This window comes from Coenobita brevimanus, chromosome 21 (genome assembly GCF_032717465.1).
Source record: "Coenobita brevimanus isolate Jiangsu-jjx chromosome 21, ASM3271746v2, whole genome shotgun sequence".
Classification (NCBI taxonomy): Eukaryota; Metazoa; Arthropoda; class Malacostraca; order Decapoda; family Coenobitidae; genus Coenobita; species Coenobita brevimanus.
Genome location: NC_136974.1, coordinates 869,885 through 891,659, shown reverse-complemented (window position 1 = coordinate 891,659; position 21,775 = coordinate 869,885). Strand labels below are relative to the sequence as shown.

At 41.0% G+C, this 21,775-nt stretch overlaps 1 non-coding gene across 1 annotated transcript; it reads right to left on the bottom strand.

Moving 5' to 3' along the window:
* Positions 1-4,504: 4,504 nt before the first annotated feature.
* Positions 4,505-4,623, bottom strand: LOC145392300 (5S ribosomal RNA). Its single transcript, XR_013895971.1, has one exon. It is a non-coding gene; the product is annotated as a 5S ribosomal RNA (ribosomal RNA).
* Between the last annotated feature and the right edge of the window lie 17,152 nt (positions 4,624-21,775).

The following is a 21,775-nucleotide window of genomic DNA, read 5'->3' as shown; positions in this document are numbered from 1 at the left end:
TCATCCAATCCTACGTTGCCCCATACGAAGCGTAAGAGGTTGGGGCTAGTCAAATTGGTCCTGACATTTAAGATGAGAATGACCAGCCTCACTCATCCCTGAGTGGCATTATGTGAGCAATAAGCCCCAACCACTCCTTGGATATAGAGCGCCGCAATTACCCACTAAACCACCAGGCACCATGATTTGGTTATATGGTTATCATCCGGCATAGTAAATGGTTTTCTGGTGTAAAGGAAACCATTCAGCATGCCACTCAGTGTAAAGTCACCCACAGGCAGAAGGAACAGGAAAGAATGAAGGAATGAAAGACAAAAGGGGGAGTGTAAAGTCATCTGTAGGCAGCAGGACAAGGAAAGAATGAAGTAAAGAAAGAAAGAAGAGTTAGGAAGGAATGGAGGGAGAAGAGGAAAGGCAGACACCCGAGAGAAGCATTACATCGAGTGAGTGGATGGTGAGCGTCCCCACCTATAATACCACTAGAATATAATGCTAGTCATGAAGTGCTATGGAAAGGAGGCAGAACTGTGACATTATCTTATTCTGCCACCAAGCTATGTGAAATAAGCCTCAACACATGTTCTAGATGCCATCACAAGAGGCCAACACTAGCACACAATGATTTATTTCATCATTATCATCATCATCATTATCTAATCCTCTTTTGTCCCATGAGGAGCATAACAGCCCAAGGCTAGGCAACTTGATCCTGACATTTAAGATGAGAGTGACCAGCATCACTCATCCCCGAGTAGCACTGCATGTGCAATAAACCCCAACCTGCACATGCTCAATCTGACTAGGGTACCTAATTACCAACTAAACCACCAGGTGCCATAATTTGGTAATACAGTAGAACCTCTCTATAACAGACTAACTGAGGCCCAAGCCATTCTGAAAAAGGTGAAATTCTGATAAAGGCCACATCCAGAATTCCCCCTGCTAACCCGGACTTTTTCTGATATATCAGACACTGATCCGGATTGCATCAATGGTTTTTAAACTGTTTTCACAACCACTGCAGTCCTTTACTGTGTTATACATTTACTACTATAATCATATGGTATAATACATATAATTATACTATACTGCACACTGATAAACTTGTCTTTTATTTACCTCACTGTGGTGAACACAGCTGAAGTGGTCAGGCAGTCCGGACTGTTTTCTGGCTTTATTGGACTTTTTCCGATATAGAGTTTAGTCCAGTAGCTCCTCAATTTCGATAAAAGCAAATTCCGGTCTACCGAAGTCCATTATATCAAGGTTTTACTGTATGGTTAACACCCAGCGTAGTGAATAGTTTCCTCGTGTACAGGAAACCATTTGGCTTGCCACTCAGTGTTGTCACCCGCAGACAGAACGAAAAGGAAAGAAAGAAGGAAAGACAGACGAGGAAGGAAGAAAGGAAAGGACAGTCAACTGAGAGCAGCACTACATCAGGCAAGTGGATGGTGAGCACCCCCACATACCACAAATTCATTTATTTAAAATGTCACTTAATTTTAACCACCCTGTTAGACATAACATAAGACCAATTCATGTGGTGGGTGGATATAAGCAACACGAGGTAATTTTTAAAAAAAATTCATCAAAGTACAGTTTTATGACAATGAGATGGTATAGGCCATACTGAAATAAGGGTATGAAAATTCCAAGTTAATATCTGGCCTTTAATGAGCACAAAAACATTTTTCAATTTAATTTTCAGTTTGACACATATGATGTAGAGCATGCTGTAGTCATATACAGAACAGCTCATGATGCATGTCAGAATTTATGAGCAAATGATGCACAGTTTTTATTATAATAATTCTCCTCTCTCACTCACTTTCTCCCTCCCTACCCTCTCACCAGAGATATGTTGAGTCCATGGAGGTGTAGGCTGTGCAGGTGTGTAAAATTATGCAGTACAGAGGTGAGGCTGAGGGTCCTGGGTGTCTGCCCATTGATCAGCAGTTGACGCAAGTGAGGCAGCCACCTGGCCTCACGCAGCTGCTCGTATACATTTAGGGTCAGCAGTAGGTACAGCCGCCGGCACTTAGACATAATGTTAGCTGGGAGGTGAAATAGTCAATAAGAAGAAAATAGAAAAAAAAATACCAAAAAGAGAAGTGAGTAAAATATGAATGAGAGATCATCATCATCATAACCACAATTCAATCTGTGGGTCCAATCCAAAAACAAAAAAGAAAAAGCACAATAGTAGGAGAATTTTTAATGGAGTGCTTGGTGCAAGAGGCCAAGCAATCATTCACACATTATTGAAGTCTCTGAAATCTTGTCTCAGCTTCATAATTACAAACCATCTGCATATATAATTTTGCACTTTTCACTTTGATGATTTACTTCACTAATACCTGTATAGTTACCAGTGTTTCATCAATCCATCCATCCTCCATCCAATCCTACGTTGCCCCATGAGAAGCGTAGGAGCCCGGGGTTAGGCAAGTTGGTCCTGGCATTTAAGATGGGAGTGACCAGCCTCACTCATCTCCGAGTGGCATTACGTGAGCAATAAACCCCAACCACCCCGTGGATATAAACCTTCACCGGCTCAATCTGATTGGAGCACCGTAATTACCCACTAAACCACCAGGCGCCATAATTTGGTTATATGGTTACCACCCAGCGTACTAAATGGTATTTCCTGGTGTACAGGAAACCATTAGGCTTGTCACTCAGTGTAGAGTCACCCATAGGCAGAAGGAAGAGGAAAGAACGAAGGAAAAAACGACAAAAGAGGGAGTGTAAAGTCACCCGTAGGCAGAAAGATGAGGAAAGAATGAAGTAAAGAAACACAGAAGAGGAAGGAAGGAATGGAGGGAGGAAAGGAAAGGGCAGACATCCGAGAGCAGCACTACATCGAGTGAGTGGATGGTGGGCACCCCCGACTACCACTAAGTTTTTCATCAGTTACCAATTTAAAAAACGAGTGCACCTTGTACAACTCTATACATATTTCATTCATTTTTCTACTACCTCAAATTCCATCATAATAATCACATCATCATCATCATCATCATCATCATCATCACCATTATCACCTATACCCAAATTCCCACCTGCATGACTGGATGAAGCAGGATCCAGAAACAAAGGACGAGAAAGAACAAATGTATGAAAATTATCAGTCTGCCTAGCTGAATGGGCCACATAAGCATTTACATAACCACACCTTCCTTTATGTGTAAATGGATGGAGTTAAGGTAAAGTTAAAATAATGAGACAAAGCAAGGGGAGTGAAGAATTTCTGGTTCACCATCTGCAGATGATGATCTGCTGCTTGTTAACAGCAAACAAGACCACTGTAGATTGGTGAAGAATTAACGAATGTTTATGAGTGGTGTGTTATGAAAAATAAATGTGCACAAGAGTAAAAGCCACAGTCATTGAGAGAGGTGACTCACAGTGTGGTGTGATGTTGCATGGACACTTGAATAGATGGAAGAGTTTAAGTACAGTAATTAAAATAAACACAGTGGCACATCACTCAGTTGTGAGACTGATCAGGTGATTTTTTCCCTACCCAGGCAATTCAAACTATTAAAAAAAAAATAAAAGTGTTGGAGTGCATAAAATAATCCTAAATATGCAACTGTGCATACATGAGTTTCATGTCTGAGAGGCTCATGCTGGAGGGGATTTGATCGTTTTTGTATGTATCAAGGTTGTGAAGTCAGAGTCGGAGTTGTAAAGTCATCTGTTTTTGGTTGGAGTTGGAGTCAGAGTCAGTAAACTTCCCACAACTCCAACTCCAAGCTTTTTGGTTCTGAAATGGTATCAATCACAACTTTTCAATACTTTATTCAATTTATTTTGCAATCATGTACAATATAATGGTTTATTTGTTATCATGCAAGCACTATTAGTAAACAATAGGGTGGAGTCAAAGGCTTTTTGTCTCATTAACTCTCCTCCTCTTACTGGCTCCCTTCAACCTCTGTCTCTTCGCTGCACTGTTGCATCTTTATCTCTTTTCTATCGCTACTTCAATGGTCATTGATCCTCAGAACTTTCTGCCTGCATCCCTCCACCTCTACAATGGGCTAGTAGCACCTGTCTAGCAACAACCTCTCAGCCCTTTTCCGTCCAACTCTCTAATGCATGAGTTAACCATTACTCCCAGTCCTTCATTTATGCAAGAGTTAACCATTACTCCCAGTCCTTCATTTATGCAACAAGTAAACTCTGGAACTGTCTCCCTCTGTCCGTATTTCATACTTCCTATGATCTCCAGTCTTTCAAACGCAGTGTGTCCAGGCATCTCGAAATGAACGGATCTTGAATTTGGCTCTCTTTTTTTTATTGTGTTTGTTTTTTCTTGGAGGGAACAGTTTGCAGGCTCCTGGCCTTTGGTGCATAAAAATATATATATATATATATCATCATTCATTCATTGCCAGACGCCATGTATCCCAGACGGGGTGGCCAAGGGCTCAGAGTTAACTGTTTTACAGGGAGGGGCACCAATCCTCCACCAACCCCACTTGACACGTAGGGATGCCAACAGCATCTGGTGTTCCCAGGCGGTCACCCATCCAAGTACTAACCAGACCCAACGTTGCTTAACTTCGCTGATCGCATGGGAAGCGGTGTACTCAACGTGGCATGGCCGTTATATATATATATATATATATATATATATATAAAATAAAGATTTAAGAACTGCATCTTTCAAAATTCATGAATATTATTCATTTACCTGCATCATATCCATGTGCCATATTATCAGTACAGCATGTACTTAAGTCGGAGTTGGACTCAGAGTTGGAGTCAGATTTGAAAAATTTATGAGTCAGAGTCGGAGTCAGGAAATTTTATCAATGACTCCACACCCTGGTATGTATGTACCTATCTAGCTATCAGTCTACCTATCAATTTCTCTCTCTCTCTCTGTATACATACAGCGTGTGTGTGTATATATATATATATATATATATATATATATATATATATATATATATATATATATATGTTTCATATCATTTTTGAAGGCTCCAACATGCTTGCATGCGTCGGCCTTGGTCACCTAATGGCGACTCTCCAAGCTGCTTAATCTCTGGCAGCTTCCCTGTTCAGTTTCTTATCGCTAAGGTCACACTCTATGGCCTCGTCCCAGGTCTTTTTTTAGTCTACCTCTCACAACCCTACCACTAATGTTAATACTTCTCACTTTTTGTATCCAATTATCATCCTCCATCCGTTCCACATGCCCAAACCATTTCAAACTACCTCTCCTCATCACAACACCAATACACTCCAGTTCCATTCTACCCCTCAACTCTTCCATAGCAAACCTAGCCCCCCCTCAACCTCGCACTTGAGGATGCACTACTCATTGACCTAATCATTGTCATTCCTATATGTCTGACCCTGAAAATATCCTCTTCCTGTACTTCCCAGGCCTCACTCCATATATATATATATATATATATATATATATGTATATGGAGGTGGTAGGTGGGGGTACTCACCACCCACTCACTCGATGTAGTGCTGCCCAGGGTGGTAACCATATAACCAAATTATGGTACCTAGTGATTTAGTGGGTAATTAAGGCACCCCAATCAGATTGAGCCTGAGCAGATTTATATCCAAGGGGTGGTTGGGGTTTACTTCTCACGTAATGTCACTCAGGGATGAGTGAGGCTGGTCATTCTCATCTTAAATGTCAGGATCAACTTGCCTAGCCCTGGGCTTCTACACTCCTCATGGGACAACATAGGATTGGATGATGGATGGATGGGTATACTGTATATATATCCATCCATCATCTAATCCTGTGTTGTCCCATGAGGAGCTTAGAAGCCCGGGGCTAGACAAGTTGGTCCTGACATTTAAGATGAGTGTAACCAGATATTCATTTAGGAGTGACATTATGTAAGAAATAAACCCCAACCATCCCTTGGACATAAATCTGCACAGGCACAATCTCACTGAAGTGCCTTAATTACCCACTAAACCACACAGGCACAATCTCACTGAAGTGCCTTAATTACCCACTAAACCACCAGGCATCATAATTTGGCTATATGGTTATCACCCAGCATTGTAAATGGTTTCCTGGTGTACTGGAAACCATTTGGCCAGTCACTCAGTGTACAGTCACCCACAGACAGAAGGGAGAGGAAAGAATGAAGGAAAGAAACACAGAAGAGGAAGGAATGATGAGAGGAAAGCGCAGTCACCTGTGAGCAGCACTACATCATGTGAATGGATGGCGAGCAACCCCAACCTACCACTAATATAAATAAATAAATGTAGTGTCAGATGTGAGGGATGAGGGAGAGGTGAATTACTGAGAATGACGCTTACCGAGGGCAGACGGGTTGTACATCTTCATCATCGTCATGGGTGTGTTGATCCAGAAGGTCCTCCACTCAGCATCAACCCCAGCCCCTGCCACCACTGTGTTCACCAGTTCCCTGTACATCAGTAACATTATAAGTTACTTCTTACCTGAGAACCACTGATGATGCTACCACTTTCCAAATCACAAGTTCCAGAATTTCACAACCAACAAAAGTTCTCATTTCACTTAATATTACACACTGCACTATTTCTTATGCATCTGCACTGTTCTTTGACAGTAACAATGGTGTTTCAATGGCCTATCATGCACATAATGGAATGAAAGGCAGATGATCCCAGCAAATCTAAACACTGGGCTGCCATGTTGACTTAGAAAGCTGACTGTCGGTTGTGTGCATCACAGTGTCTGCACACGATTCTCGGAGATGGACATTGCAATTATCGTTCTAGCAAAACTGCAACTAATCTTTCATCGTTATTCACAAAAAAAAGTATAATTTTTTAATTACTGTCGTAGCAATTTATCACTTAGCAAACAGTTGTATAACAACACTTTACTGTATACCTTTGCCAATCACCTCACATTAGACAAAGCTGTCGGTCAATCATGGTCATGCCTGGCCCAGCAGACCAACTGCATGTAAGCAACTGCCCCTGTGGGGTCATCCTATATGTTCCCTGGACCTTTGATATGTCTGCATTTTAGTGTGGCATGTGTTATGCTTTCCTCCGTAAAGTGTGTTATACTGTGTGGGCCTATTCTACAAGCACGGCAGGTGTCATCTGTGATTTTACCCAACTCAAATCTAAGCTAGTAATTACTAGACTGGGTGATCCTGATAACAGCCCACCTAGGCAAATTCAATCAGCTGTATTTAAGAATACCTCTGACAGTTGGATGTTTGGAGTGAGGGCTTGTAGTACGGTGTTCTGAGTGAGATGTACTGCCTTGCACAATTAATGCATATGTAGGTGTTTCTTCATTGCTAGTGTTGGAGTGCCTAGATGTGGGGTGCTGCTGAAGAGGCTCTGGTAATGTTTGTGTGGTGGTTGTTTTGTGTGTAGTTCTCTCCGAGAAGGAGAGTATGTTTTCACCCCTATTTGTCTGTTTGATTGCTTGTCTGTTAGCAGGATTACTCAAAAACTAAAAGAGAGATTGGAACCAAATTTAGTGGGTAGATAGCCCATGTTCCAGGGAACAACTGATTAAATTTTGGGACCAATCTGGATCATATTACAGATTCTGAATCCAGGAAACATTTTTTGTGAAACCCCAATGCATGATGAGAAAACCTAACCCATTATTAAGAGTGGTTTGGAAATTACACTGCCCTTGTTGGAGAGATGCACTCCGCTGAGTGCCCCTCTAGCTGTGTTGTGTGGGTCTGTCATGCAATGTCAGGGGCCTTGTGAGTTGGCACAGGTTGCCACTTAAAACCGTGTGCCTCTAATATCAAGATATTCTCTAACATGGAGGACTTTGGTTTCAGAGCATATGCGAGCAATGGGAGTGGTACTGATGCAGCCAATGATGATACATTAAGCATAAACAAGTCAAAGTAAGATACCTGTGTGTCTCAACTACTGAAAGGAACAATGAGTTTTGTGACTTACCAACAGAACTGTAAGCTGCACTCTAATTATAGAAAAAAAAAAGTGATATACAAGGTGATTCACTACCCTAAAGCCCTAAAATAACCCTAATATAATGTATGCATCATTAATGAAACTTTGTACTTAGACACTACTGTACTATACAGCTTAATTCAGTCATACAGTATACTGTACTGAGAAACTCTCTGACTCTTGAGTTTAAAGAGGCATCCACAGCAAATGAAATGCCAGTCTCCTGCCAGCTCAGCACAGTAAGCATCAGTTCAGCTACTACACTGATCCAGTGATAATGCCCTACTTGATAACCTGGCATGCATTCTTAACCCTCTCATGCATGGAACACATTATTGCGTCAAAATGTCTTCACGTGAAAGTTCACTTGACTCACAAATGAGTAAAGAAAAATTTACAACCTCATACAGAAAAAAAAAAAAATTCTGAGCTCAGGGTGTCAAAACTTAATGCATCACAGGTAGACATAAATTCCTCAAAATAAATGAAATGGCACCACTGTAGCTTGCTACAACAAGCATAGCATCAGCTTTTTGTCATCGCTGTCCTCCCGGCAGGAACTAGTAACATGCTTATGCGGGTCATTTAAATTTTTACCAACTCTCGGGCTGCCATGTACATGGTATATAATTTCTACATGCCAGGAAGTATTATTTTTGTAAAGCAAATTACTGGCATTGCCATGCGATATTCCCATTTCATAAAGAATGTAAATACATATTTGTGTGTATGATAAACAGAGTAAGACATGGATGGAGACGGCCAAGATGGTGTGATGATGTGCGGTAATCTGTGAATTAGTGTTTACAAGAAAATGCACTGCGAAAGAGGACTATGAACACTAGAGATTAGCTGCTGCTTTCAGTTGTTACATATTTTCTGTAAAACTATTCCATGTATCAAACTGGGAATACCACCACTGGCATGCTTGTAAGCAGGGCATTCTAAGTACAGTACAGTAAATGGTGCATGTAAAAAACTTACAAGAAAAGTTTTGAGTTAGGAGATTGGGAAATTTTTTTATGCTTATTCAGGTTACTTCTTGCATAAAAAATAAAAAAATACAACACTTCATATAACACATTTTTTTTTATACTCACCTTACAGACCATTCTTTTGCAAAACCAGTGATGTATACTATATGCCCACTAAGGAGATTCTACAGGAAGAAAATTGTCTAAGAATTTATATGATGGGTGAACGAGCTTCTACAGCAGCCAAAGTGTGTCGTCGTGAAATGAAAACTTAATAACTTGAGTCATGTACAAGAGGGTTAATTATCCATGTTTACCTCTACATCTTTTCTGTGGACCCACCTTCATGGAGAAAAAACCTTGTACACTTCATGAGCTTAGAGGAAACAATATACAGATACTGCAACCATCCCTGAGGATATATGACACAGAACATTCACTAGCATTGATCACTGGCTCTAATTCTTTCATTCTTTAAATAGATGATTGAGATAATTTTCAATATTTAAAGAAACGGTGGATATCCTGTAACAAAATGAAGAAAATAATTACCAAATTTCACTTAAAGCATGTTCATTAATTACAAAAACATTACTCTTAGTGGTAGGTGGGGGTGCTCACCATTCACTCACTTGATGTAGCGCTGCTCTCGCGTGCCTGCCCTTTCCTCTTTTGTCTTTCTTTCTTTCATTGTTTCCTCTTGCTTCTGTCTATGGGTGACTCCACACTGAATGACAAGCCAAATGGTTTCCTGTACACCAGGAAACCATTGACTATGCTGGGTGGTAACCATATAACCAAATTATGGTACCTAGTGATTTAGTGGGTAATTAAGGCACCCCAATGAGATTGAGCCTGAGCAGATTTATATCCATGGGGTGGTTGGAGTTTACGTCTCATGTAACGTCACTCAGGGATGAGTGAGGCTGGTCACTCTCATCTTAAATGTCAGGACCAACTTGCCTAGCCCCGGGCTCCTACGTTCCTCATAGGGCATCACTGGGTTAGATGATGATGATGATGATGATGACGACATTATTCTAAAGTCTAACAGCAGTGAATCATCTTTTATGATACTGGATGATAGAACTACTGAGTAAGCAAAAAAAAAGAATTATTCTTACCCAAGGATGTTTAAGGAGAAATTGCCTCCTACATTGTCCACGATAAGGTCTGTGAGATGAGGTAGGGACACATTCAGTTCTGATCCTGCAACACAACACTCCAATCAATGATCTAAAAATTGGGTTAGGGTACATGCAGTGAAGAAGAGATCATTAAAATTTTCTATAATAAAATACAGGTACACCACCAACTTTCCAGCATTGGATCATCCAGCACCTCTTTTAATCTAAACAAAATTATGAGAGAGCACTTGAAATTTCCGTACCCACCAGACTAGTTTACCGGGCACCCACCAGTGGTGTTGAAAGTAGCATGTGGTCATTTGCACTGCTTACACTGCATGCCTTGGTGGTGATCTCTGTACTCTGTCTGACTCTTCGCTTATTTTAGCTACATTTAACCCTAGCTAAGGCTTCTGAAGATGTAAGTGTTGGTGGATGTGTCAAGTGTAACCACCAGTTTATATCAATACAGGATAAAGTAGAACTGTTAATAACACTGGACGATGGTTTTTCCCATGCGGAAGTTGTGACACAGATCGTAAACTGTTTATGATCTAAGAAGCAATGGGAAAAAAATATTGAACTTCTATGCAGTGATCTGAAGAAGCAAATCAACATTAGAAAAACTATAAAAGATGGTATGGGTACTAAGGATCACCGAGTGATGATGAAAGGGTTTTGACAATGCTGGAGTGATGGAGTGGACTTGTTGGGTAGCATGATAATGAACCTATCTATCTATCTACTGCCAAATGCCTCAATCCTGTAAGAAGTGGCCACAAACAAATCACCTCCATGTCGCCCTGTCCCCCACCATTTCACTACTGTGTTCCCAGCTCACACCCCCCTCTCTCATATACCTCTCCAATCCATCTCTCCATATCATCCTTGGCCTCCCCCTCCCTCTCCCCCCCTCCACCTCACTCACATACACTCTCCTCGTCAATCTCTCGCTCTCCATCCTCTCCACATGGCCAAACCACCTCAATGTGTTTCTCCTAATGCTTTCTCTCACATCCACACTACAATGCTCCTTTACTTCCTCGTTAGTCAGCCTGTCTCCCCATGTGCCTCCACATACTCCTCTCAAATAACTCATTTCCACTGAACTCACTCTTCACTTGTACCCCTCCAACAAGGTCCAAGCTTCACTTCCATAAGTTAGAGCTGATACCACAATACTGTCATGCAGTAACTTATTCACTTCCACGCTCACTTCCCTGTTTCTTATCACTGCTTTCAAAGAGCCAGCAACCTTCTTCCTTGTTGTACCCTTTCAAGCACTTCACCCTCTAAACTTCCATCCTTACTCATCACACTACCCAAGTACTTAAACATACTCACATCTTCCAATTCCTCCTCATCCAAACTCGCTGTACATTCAAAGACTTCATATCTCTCGAAGACCATTACTTTACTCTTCCCTACATTCACCTTTAGATTCCATTTCTTAACAATCTCAGTTATATCATAAAGAAATTAAACTAGAACATGAATGTGATTACAATGAAGGGTGGCTTCTAAGGGTCAAGAAGCATAATAGAATTTCCATGCATAAAGTGTGTGTGTGTGGAGAAAAATGGTCCACAAACCACAGAGGAGCTGCCCAGTATGTGGATGGATTCAGAAGCTTTGTAGAGTACATGATGAGATGAGTACCTGTTCTGGGCAGGTGTATAATTATATGAAACTGCATTATATTGGTGATGTACAGCTCTAAGGATGATAAGAGGACGAAGAAGGCCCCATAGGAGTAAAAAATAAAATCTAAGGACAGAGTTATTGCATTAGGGTGCCCAAATGCAGCAGGCATGCACATATGTAAACCACTGTTGAAAGAAAAAAGTAAATGCCCTAAGGCCTTGAAAGATGTTAAAGTTTACCCAGCAACATACTATGCAAAATAGAATGGCTGGATTACTTCCAAGAATACCTTAGATTTTTTTTCTCCTTCCACCCCCAAGAAGCCAGAGCACATCGCATATCTGTAGGCTTATCAGAAGACTGCAAAATTCTACTTATTCTGGACCATTATTCAACTCACCACACAGCTGAACTCAATGTCTGTACACTGTATCTACCATCAAACTGTACGTCATTGATCCAACCCCAAGACCAGGGAACATTGTGTTGTACGAAGGCTAACTATCGCTCACTCTTCGTGAAACATATGTCAGAGGTAGTTAATGCTGGCAAGTTCATATTGAAATTTATTCAAGAATTCAGAAAAAAAGATGTGCTGTGGCTTATTGTTAGGGCCTGGGAGAATGTACGAGCATCAACCCTAAGAAAGCCTGGCATAAGCTGTGGACTGCCTTGATGTTCAAAGATGCACAGGATGAAAATGCTGACAATGACTTCACTGGATTTAATGTAGCAATGAAAAGAAAAAAAATGTTCATAAGTTGCTTCAGTATGCAAAATGTATTACAGGACTTGTTGCTAAGGATATACCAAGTAACCTCAGTGGAGAAAATCTGGTCAAATGGATGAATGAGGATGAAGAAATGCCTATCACCATACTGATTCTGAAATTACAGACATAGTTTTGCATCTTGATAAACACAATGAAACTGAAAAAGGTGAGACAGATAAAGATGAAACATGTGGCTGAAAGACTTAGTACTGACAGGTTAACTGAGATGTTGGATGGTGTAATCAAAGAGTTGAAATGATGTCCCTTCATGATGGAACATGTGGTAACGAATTATTATTTGATGCATGAAAAACTGCACAGGGAAAGATCATCATCATCATCATCATCATCCGGACCTCCCTTCCCACCCTGGGACAGGGTGAGGAGCAGCAACGTCCACACAGCCCTAATTTGCCCAGTCCAATAAGCCATGCTTCCATTCACTCACCATTCAAGCCCCCAGAATCCTGGCTCTATCTGATGCCCCAAATTCTGTAGCTTCAAATAAACGTATCCAATAGAGGCTGAAAGATCAAAACATGAAATGAAACAAAGGCATTTGGGAACCGAATGCTAACTGCCTGCCAAAATATGTTGTTGGATAAGGTATAATTTATCTACAAACCAAATCTGAAGAAAATTTGCAAAACTCTACAGAATTTAGTCACCACATTTCAAAAGAATGCCAACCCATACCAAAAATACAGTATACGGCAGCTGGCATTTGGTTGTCTTTGGTCAAATCCTCACCAAAAGTAATAGGTGTCTGCACCTCCACATATTTGCTATTTCCTGAAAATTTGGTGAAAATTCACCCAAAGCTTTCCTAGCTATTTTGGGGTCACACACACACACACACACACACACACAAACTATATTGCCTCGCCTTGCTAATGGCGGAAGATAACAACTTCATGTGGATGAAACATCTAAGAGGAAAACTACCATTGTCAGACCAGTAGGCTACTGGTACTTTTTTTTTTTTTTTTAACATGTCTGACTCTCAGCATAGGCTTCACAGACTGCTCCCAAGGCCCAGTAATCCTCCTGCATACCATACACCTCCACATGTCACCACTTCAGCACTAACACCCACCGTCCATACTGAATACATGCTAGGGCTGTTTCATACAGGACTGGTGTATTGGTATTATTGGGGTTACTTTTACGATGTGTCGGTGGGTGTTTTGGTACATCAGTAAAGTCTGCTTTTATGAAATTCAAATCCTTAAACTGTTCCCTGCCCCAGCGGGGATTCAAGCCTGGGCCCATTAGGACTGCAGGCCACCTTTCTACCGATTCAAGTACAGTACACAGGATGTCCCACCTGCAACATGAGATCCATGATAAAACAATCAACTGTGAATCAAGACAGTAATACAGACAGTCTTAAACATCCAGATGTTTGTGATTAGCTCTATTTCGCCAGTAACACTGTAAAATTTGCCACTTTGACAGTGGTCATGTTGCTGTACTCTTTGTATGTACAGAAATTAATATCTGCAAACCTACCCTTTTACACATGTACTTCATATAATAACTTAATTTACATTTAATATTTGCAAAATTTAAGTTTCTAGCAGTCCATAGTGCTTTAGAGAACAACACTTGTGGTGACAGTGATAAGCATAGTGCCATAAACAAAGAACCAGTATCAAACACAGTAATGACAAAAACCCAATGACTGACCAGATGTAGAGCTGGGAGAGGCAAAGAAGCTTGAGGCATGATGGTTGGTTACAGTGAGGGAGGTGAGGGCTTCTGTGTGCTGCAGGAAGTGGAGGAGGCTGAGTGGGTTGCGACTCAATAGCACCGTCAGGGATCTCAGATGCTTTGCTGTGTCTCGTCCCTCTTCTAGACTCCCAGCTTTTACGTCATCTGGCCAGTTAATGGATAACTCTTCCAGCTGTAAACAATATCACTTTTTATGAGATGGGTCAATTCACCATCATCATCATCATAATAACCTTTTTCCACCAACCTAATGATGCTCTGCACATACAGCTGCTTCCCAGTCTACAAACTTAACTGAGAGAGACAGTTGGTTTGTAGCATGAAAAGTGATGTCAAAATTCAGTAACACCTGAGGTCAAACATAGGCACAGTACAGTATGTACAAATCATTGGTGAACATATGAGTGCAGGTAGACTCAGGGATAGTTCCTGAAGCCTTTGCCCAGTTGGGGTGAGGGGGTGGGCGAGGGAATGCTTATCCACACAGATGAGCTGATCTAATACTACTGATACTCTCCCTATCCCTTCCATGCCACATGAACTATGTGGCTGCTGGCAACAAGTGATGGGTAATACCAACAGATGCATAGCCCTGCAATCTACTCTTAACTCCTTATTTACAGAACTCTTGACTACAGACACCTCTGTGCTGCAAAGAGCTGTGAGATAAGATGAAGAGTAATCTAAAATCTGGATAATACATAAAACACTTCCAGCAGGAGCACCTCATTCTGATGAATGGTTTTCCTAGAAAGCATATCCTAAACAAGGGGATAAACATCAAGAACAATGGTAGCCTAATATCTGGTCACTAAAAACTGCTAGAGGATAATACAGTATGAGACTGGCTGTTATTGTGTTACTGTTAGTGTTTTTAAGACTGATGATTACTTGGTAATAAAACCTAGTGAGTGAGGGTGCTGTGAGCAATTATGGTAATAGGTGGTGACTATTTACTATGCTGGGTGGTACCTACAGTATATAATCAAATTATGGCACCTGGTGGTTTAGTGGGCAACTAAGGCGCTCCAATCGGATTGCGCCTGTGTAGGTTTATAGCCAAGGGATGGTTGGGGTTTACTGCTCAAGTAATGCCACTCAGGGATGAATGTGGCTGGTCACTTTCATCTTAAATGTCAGGACCAACTTGCCTAGCCCTGGGCTCCTATGCTCCTCATGGGGCAACGCAGGATTGGATGATGGATGGATGGTGGTGACAAAGAGCAGTCTTGGTAGCCTAAAAGGTGATGGCAGTGAGGTTTGGATGCCTTTCCGTTGTTGTCCAGTCACCCTGGATGAGTGATAAGCACCTTGGGACAGGCTGTGAGGATGGCCAGCAGCTGTGTGGCAGTGAGTGGTAAGCCCAGTATATGCAATGATGTCAGGTTCTTCAGCTTTGTTATAAAAACAGGGAACTTGATCCAGTAAACATGGTTGGCAGCGAGTGTTGTGATGTTCCGACATCGGGTCCGAGGCAACAAGAAGTCTCGCAAATTATCTGTGGTGATCTGATAAGCTCCCTGCAGGTCAACATGTCTGAAAGCAGACAAAAAAAAATTCTAAAACCTATTTAGTAATACTGTAGTATAAATTAGCTTTTGAAACTTCTGCAGTCTAGTTTTGGACCTGGATGAGGTACGGTTCAATCTTCACCCAAAAATGTTAACTTGGGAATGTCTGGTAAATTTCTTATTGAACCCATGGTATAACCTCCTTGTTTAATTACATGATTTTAGGCAGTCCATCTCTGTCATTAAGGAAAGGTTGCCTTTAGTGGATGTGTTGCTGCTGTTGTTTTTGCTTCAGGGTCACCTAGATGCAAACTCAGTGGACTGCCGGCTAACTGAATGTGTGAAGCATACAGCAGTGTGGCATCCACTGTGACCTGGTAAACAACAGCACTTAACTCCATAGGCCCATGAATAACTCCATAGGCCCATGAATAACTCCATAGGCCCATGAATAACTCCATAGGCCACATGAATAACTCCATAGGCCACATGAATAACTCCATAGGCCACATGAATAACTCCATAGGCCCATGAATAACTCCATAGGCCACATGAATAACTCTAATCTACCCATGGAAACTACGCAGAGAAACTTAGATATTCTGGTTGACAGTTCCCTTAAGTTTAACATCCACATCAGAAATACTGTCAACAAAGAGGCAGGTCTGGCAAATAATCTACTTTTACCCTCTCCCAAAACGGTAATTTTATGATAACCCAGTATTTATCTCACATCAGACAACTGTTGGAGTTTGGGCCTAACTATCTGAAACACTGGGTAAGGTACTACGGAGATCTGAGACTTCTTGAGTGCATGCAGTGTAGATGGGGAAAACAAACTGACAGCCCCTCAGAGTTATGCCAACTGCTTATAACCTTGAACTTCTACACTGTGCAAGGAAGGTTAGTTCAAGCTGACTTACTTAAATGCTGGAAATTTTTCCACTGTCAATCCTCTATTGTGCAACAGTACCTCTTCCCCACTCCAGTAACTAGCACTAGGGGGTCACAGATCCAAGGTGGTCAAAACCTCATATATCAACTGAATGTAGATAAAGGTTCTTCAGTGTTAGGTGCATCAATCATTGGAACTCCCTACCTGATGAGGTTGTCAGTACTATAGTCACAGCGCACAACACTGAGGTTGTCAGTACTATAGTCAGCGCACAACACTGAGGTTGTCATTATTGTACCCTGGCAACCTATCCATCAACTATGCTTCCGATTTTGTGTATAATTATACACGTGATTTATGTATAATAATATTCGAGTATAATATATTCGTGTATAATAATATGATTTGTGTATACAGTAATATGATACAAAATCGGACATACTGTTGACAGGTGGGTTGCCAAGGCATGATAATGACAACCTCTGAATTGTGCACCGTGACTATAGCTCTATCAACTCATTCAAAAGATCTCTACACTTATTACTAGGAGTCACTCTGTTCAGATATGTTGACTGATGCTCCTTACAACAATAATTCCAACTAGCTGTACAACCATGTGGCATATGGCACAACTCAACCCTTCCCATGGCATCAGTCTACCATGCATATGGTATAAAAGATTTGGCTGGCATGCCAGCAGATATTGGCTACCCTATTCACCAACTAAATTTTTGCCGAGCCAACTGTTAAACAGGGATAGACAACCGGGTGAGTACCGTGGTACAAATATTTCTCAAGTGTATGCGGCTGCTAAACTTCATAGTAATAAGGCAAAAACTTACCCAACAACTCGCCGGTCACTCACGATATTGCAGAATCTATTGCTGACGCGTGCAACTGCGAGCAAATCTGAAGTCGGCAGAAAACTTAGAATAACCACAAGTAACTCGTCAGGTAACAATTCGATGTACCCACTCATGGCTTGTCATTAAAGTTATAGTATCCTTGTATGAATTAAATTGTTTCTACAGTATCTATTGAAATCAGTTTTAATTCCCGCTATAGCGCATACTATCATGGAAGATAAAATTTGTATACCAGCGTAAAAATCCTACACTGTTTACATTCCATTTCGGATACTTGTTATCTCGGGACATTGCCATCGAGTAAATATAAATAAATCTTAGGTTGCGAAATTATAATGAAGTAAATGGGTGTGGGATATATAGTGTAATGAGCTAAGTTAGCATTAATGGCGAATTACATTATACGTCGAATAGTCTAGATGTAAAGAAAAAAAAAAAGATGGGGAGGGATGGGTACATTACATATCTATTTTGCTGAAGGTGTGTGTGGCAGGACCTACCTGTACCTCTTTTTGTTATGCACGGTATGCACAGATTTGTAACTCTGTAGTTTTGCTGAAGCGTGTGTTTGGGGCAAGACCCACCACCTCTTTTTGTTGTATAGCCTATACAACTAAAAACATTTATCAGTCACTAATGGCAAGTCCAAAGAAAGAAACAAGAAAACTGGTCTGAATAATGATTCTACTGAGAATCGTTTTTCCGACTTTATATTTGACATTATCAAATTTTACAGAGGTAATCTCCACTTCCTGCCGTAAATTAATACTCTCAAAGTAGTTATATCATATTATGCTGGCATATACGTGTCAAAAGTTTAGGATCGTAAAATCATGGTTTAATAAACTTGTATTGAATTATTGCAATAATCGGTCAAAATACGAGACCAACGCAGCTGAAGATGGTGCTTTATTTGTTGTGGTGGGAGGTGTCGGGGTTGATGGTGTGGCAGTTTTCCCATGAGAGGGTGGTTTAGCCGGAACTTAAGTTGCAACAACACGTAATGAGGTACTCATCAGATTTAATTCAGAAGTCTCCCGCATTTGACTAAAGGATAACTCTGAATCGTTAAGGCTTAAGGCCGTAGTGTTGGCCGCTTCCCTTGAAACCCTCAAGAAGTTTGGGGCAGTTTGTGATTGCCTCTTTTGTCACTGACTGTACAATTAATGATTTGGGTTTTAATTGAGGTAATAATGTAGGTTGGTAAAATTTGGGAAATACACCCAACTAACAGATACTGAAATTAATATGATTGTTGCTGAGTCTAAGCATTTTCTCTTAAAAAAGCTTTCGTTGCTAATGCTTTTCATTGTACGTATAGATGGGAGGTGGAAGTTTCCAACTCCTATCTCCACCTTTCTTTGCATCTAACCTAACTTTAATCTAACACAACCTAATCAAACCTAACCTGATTTAATCTAGTCTGGACGTAGATATGATAACAGATGGAGGTACGAACTGAACAAACCGCACTCCCATTCGATATCTACTTAGTTGGAATTATACCCAACCAGTGGAAACTGAATTTTATGTGTTCATTTAGTTTATGCAGTTTTTGGTGCATGGGGATGCCCATCATCCATTGACAATGTAGCGCTATTCCGGGGTGATTCTAAATTGTGTGACAAGCAAATGATTTCCTGTATCCAAAGGTATCATTTAATATAGTGGATGGTAACCATGAACCAACCCATACATGTTCCCCTATTTGTCAACAGGTGGGTTGTCAGAGGGTTGCTGCCCCTCCCCATAAAACCACTAACTAAATAGACAAAGTGCCTGGGACCTACAGGTGACTACCAAGGACCAGACAAAGGACATGATGAAGATGGCAAGATGGGATGTGGATTGCGAACACTGAGCTCTGTAATATGGAAGGGCTTTCTCATGGGCAGCGCCTGTAGTTGTGTGCCCGCTGCCTGGGCCCCAGGGCGGTGCTGATGTAATGGCAGCCATATTTACGCACCTTCCCTGACGCGTGAGCCCTTGAAATTGGCCGATGAATCTGGAAAATAGCCTATAGTGGCATGGTCCACTGCATAACTTAAACTTCTTTTCTTGAAAACTTGTGATCATCTTGAGGGTATTGTGATGAAGGATTATGGGATTTAGTTGATGCCTCTGTTCTAATGTAGCTAATACTAATTTTGAACTGGTAGTCATGAGATTTTCAGGTTTTAACCTTGAGTGAATTGTTTAGAAGAAGTAGCACATTCACTGAAAAATGGAATGGATGGAGAAGAAAACTACCAAACTGAAGAAAGATATCTGAGAAAAGCAAAAATACTCCTCAAGGTAACCATTTCTACATACTGACTGGACACAGCCTCTAAAAACTCCTTCTTACAGATACTGAAAAGTTCTTAAGAGCCAGTTTAATCATAGTGTAGTTCATAGTGGAATTCAGTTGAGCTCCCACTCCCATAGTACAGTACACATTGTCTTTCTTTATAAAATGGAATTTGAAATTATATTATAGTAAGACCTCACTATAACTGACTAATTGGGGCCCAAACCATTCCAAAAAATGCGAAATTCTGATAAAAGTGACATCCGGACTTCTCCCTATTAATCCGGACTTTTTCCGATATATCAAATGTTAGTCCAGATCGCATGAACAGTTTTTAAACTGTTTTGACTACTATTGTGGTACTGTACTGTGTTATAACTTCACTTCATTAATCAGATGGTAAAATATATATAATAATACTGTACTGTACACTGATAAACATGTCTTTCATTTACCTTATTGTGGTGAACATAGCTGAAATGGCCAGACAGTCCAGACTGCATCTGACGTTTTCCGATATATAGGAATTTAGTCCAGTAGCTCCTCGAGTCTGATGAAAGCGAATTCCAGTCTATTAAGGTCCGTTATATTGAGGTTTTACTGTAAATTATTGTTATAAGTTGTCAGTTTTGACATTCTGTTTACCATCTAATTAAAAGGTGTTTTGACATTCTGTTCACAACCGTATCCATTAGCCTTCTCCCCAGATACTCATGCCAGTACTGATCCATTGCATCATTTACAGGGCTAATGTCAACTTTCCTTTGCAGATCTCCATATTACACCACTCTAAAACTCATGGATGTTTATCACTCCATCCAGCTTGTCCCAACACCTGTCCTCTTCCACACCTCTGCAGTTATAGGGAGCATGAACAGTGTTATGTCTGTTACTTTCATCATCTTAAACATAAATGTGTCTCACATATACCTTGAATTGATTCATTAATGTCTTTTATTTCTCTCGTCATTCATCATTCAATATTAAAGCAACTGTCTCTGCTCCACCAGCTCATGCTTAGCCTATATGTGACCTTGCTTATTTCACACTTTTTTTTTCGGTGGTAGGTGGTGGCAACTATCACTCTTTCACGTGATGTAGTGCTGTGCTGCCTACTTCTTACTTCACCTGTGTCATTCTGTTTCTGTGTCTGCCCTCCTCTCATCATATTTCACCAATCTTTCCTGCCACATTTTATTATTATTCTTTCCACTTCAGGTGGCTGTACATTGAGTGACAAGCCTAGTACTGTACTTTCATGTAACACTCAAAACCATTTACAGTGCTGGCTGGTAACCATTTAACCAAATAACAGGGCAGTGTGGAGCCTACTATGTTGCCCCCGGTAACTGGATGGAGAGACACATGCAGCCTCCAGCTAGGAACCAAATGCCCACGCTCTTCCCTGCACCTTACTTTGGTGAAGTGTCTACTGCAAGGGAACATCAGTTCACTGCACAGGACAGCCATGCAGGAATGGTTATTTTCCTGCAATTAATGGGTCTGCTGTTGTTCAGCAGGAACAACAACACCTTTCCATTCCTTCACTTCACTCTCTTTCATCTTTATCTCACATAGTTCCATCACATCTTAACCTCACTTATCTGAGCACCTTCACTACCGAACTTCCAATACCATTTTCTAACCTTTATTATTCATATCTCACATGCCACTCAGCTATATGAGTCTGTGTACAGTACCGGTATTATTTTTTTTGCATTCTAGACAGACTTGAGATCCAAATCAGAGGCTTTCAGGATGTTTCTCAGTGGAATGTAGAGAATTTGAGTAGCTACTGTAACTCATGACACACCCTCCTTTATGCTTTTTTTTCTTGCTTCACAGGTTTTGCTATGGAGATACCAGCCTTCCTGCACACTCAGAAGAAGATCTCTATGAGCTCCCTAAGACCCCCCACTGCCACCTCCTTGTTCCAGCCTAAGCCACCTTGGAGCTTCCTCATCAGAGCATTGGTGCTGAATATTGCTCTGCTTGGCTTAACACTTGGGGAGAAGGTGGAC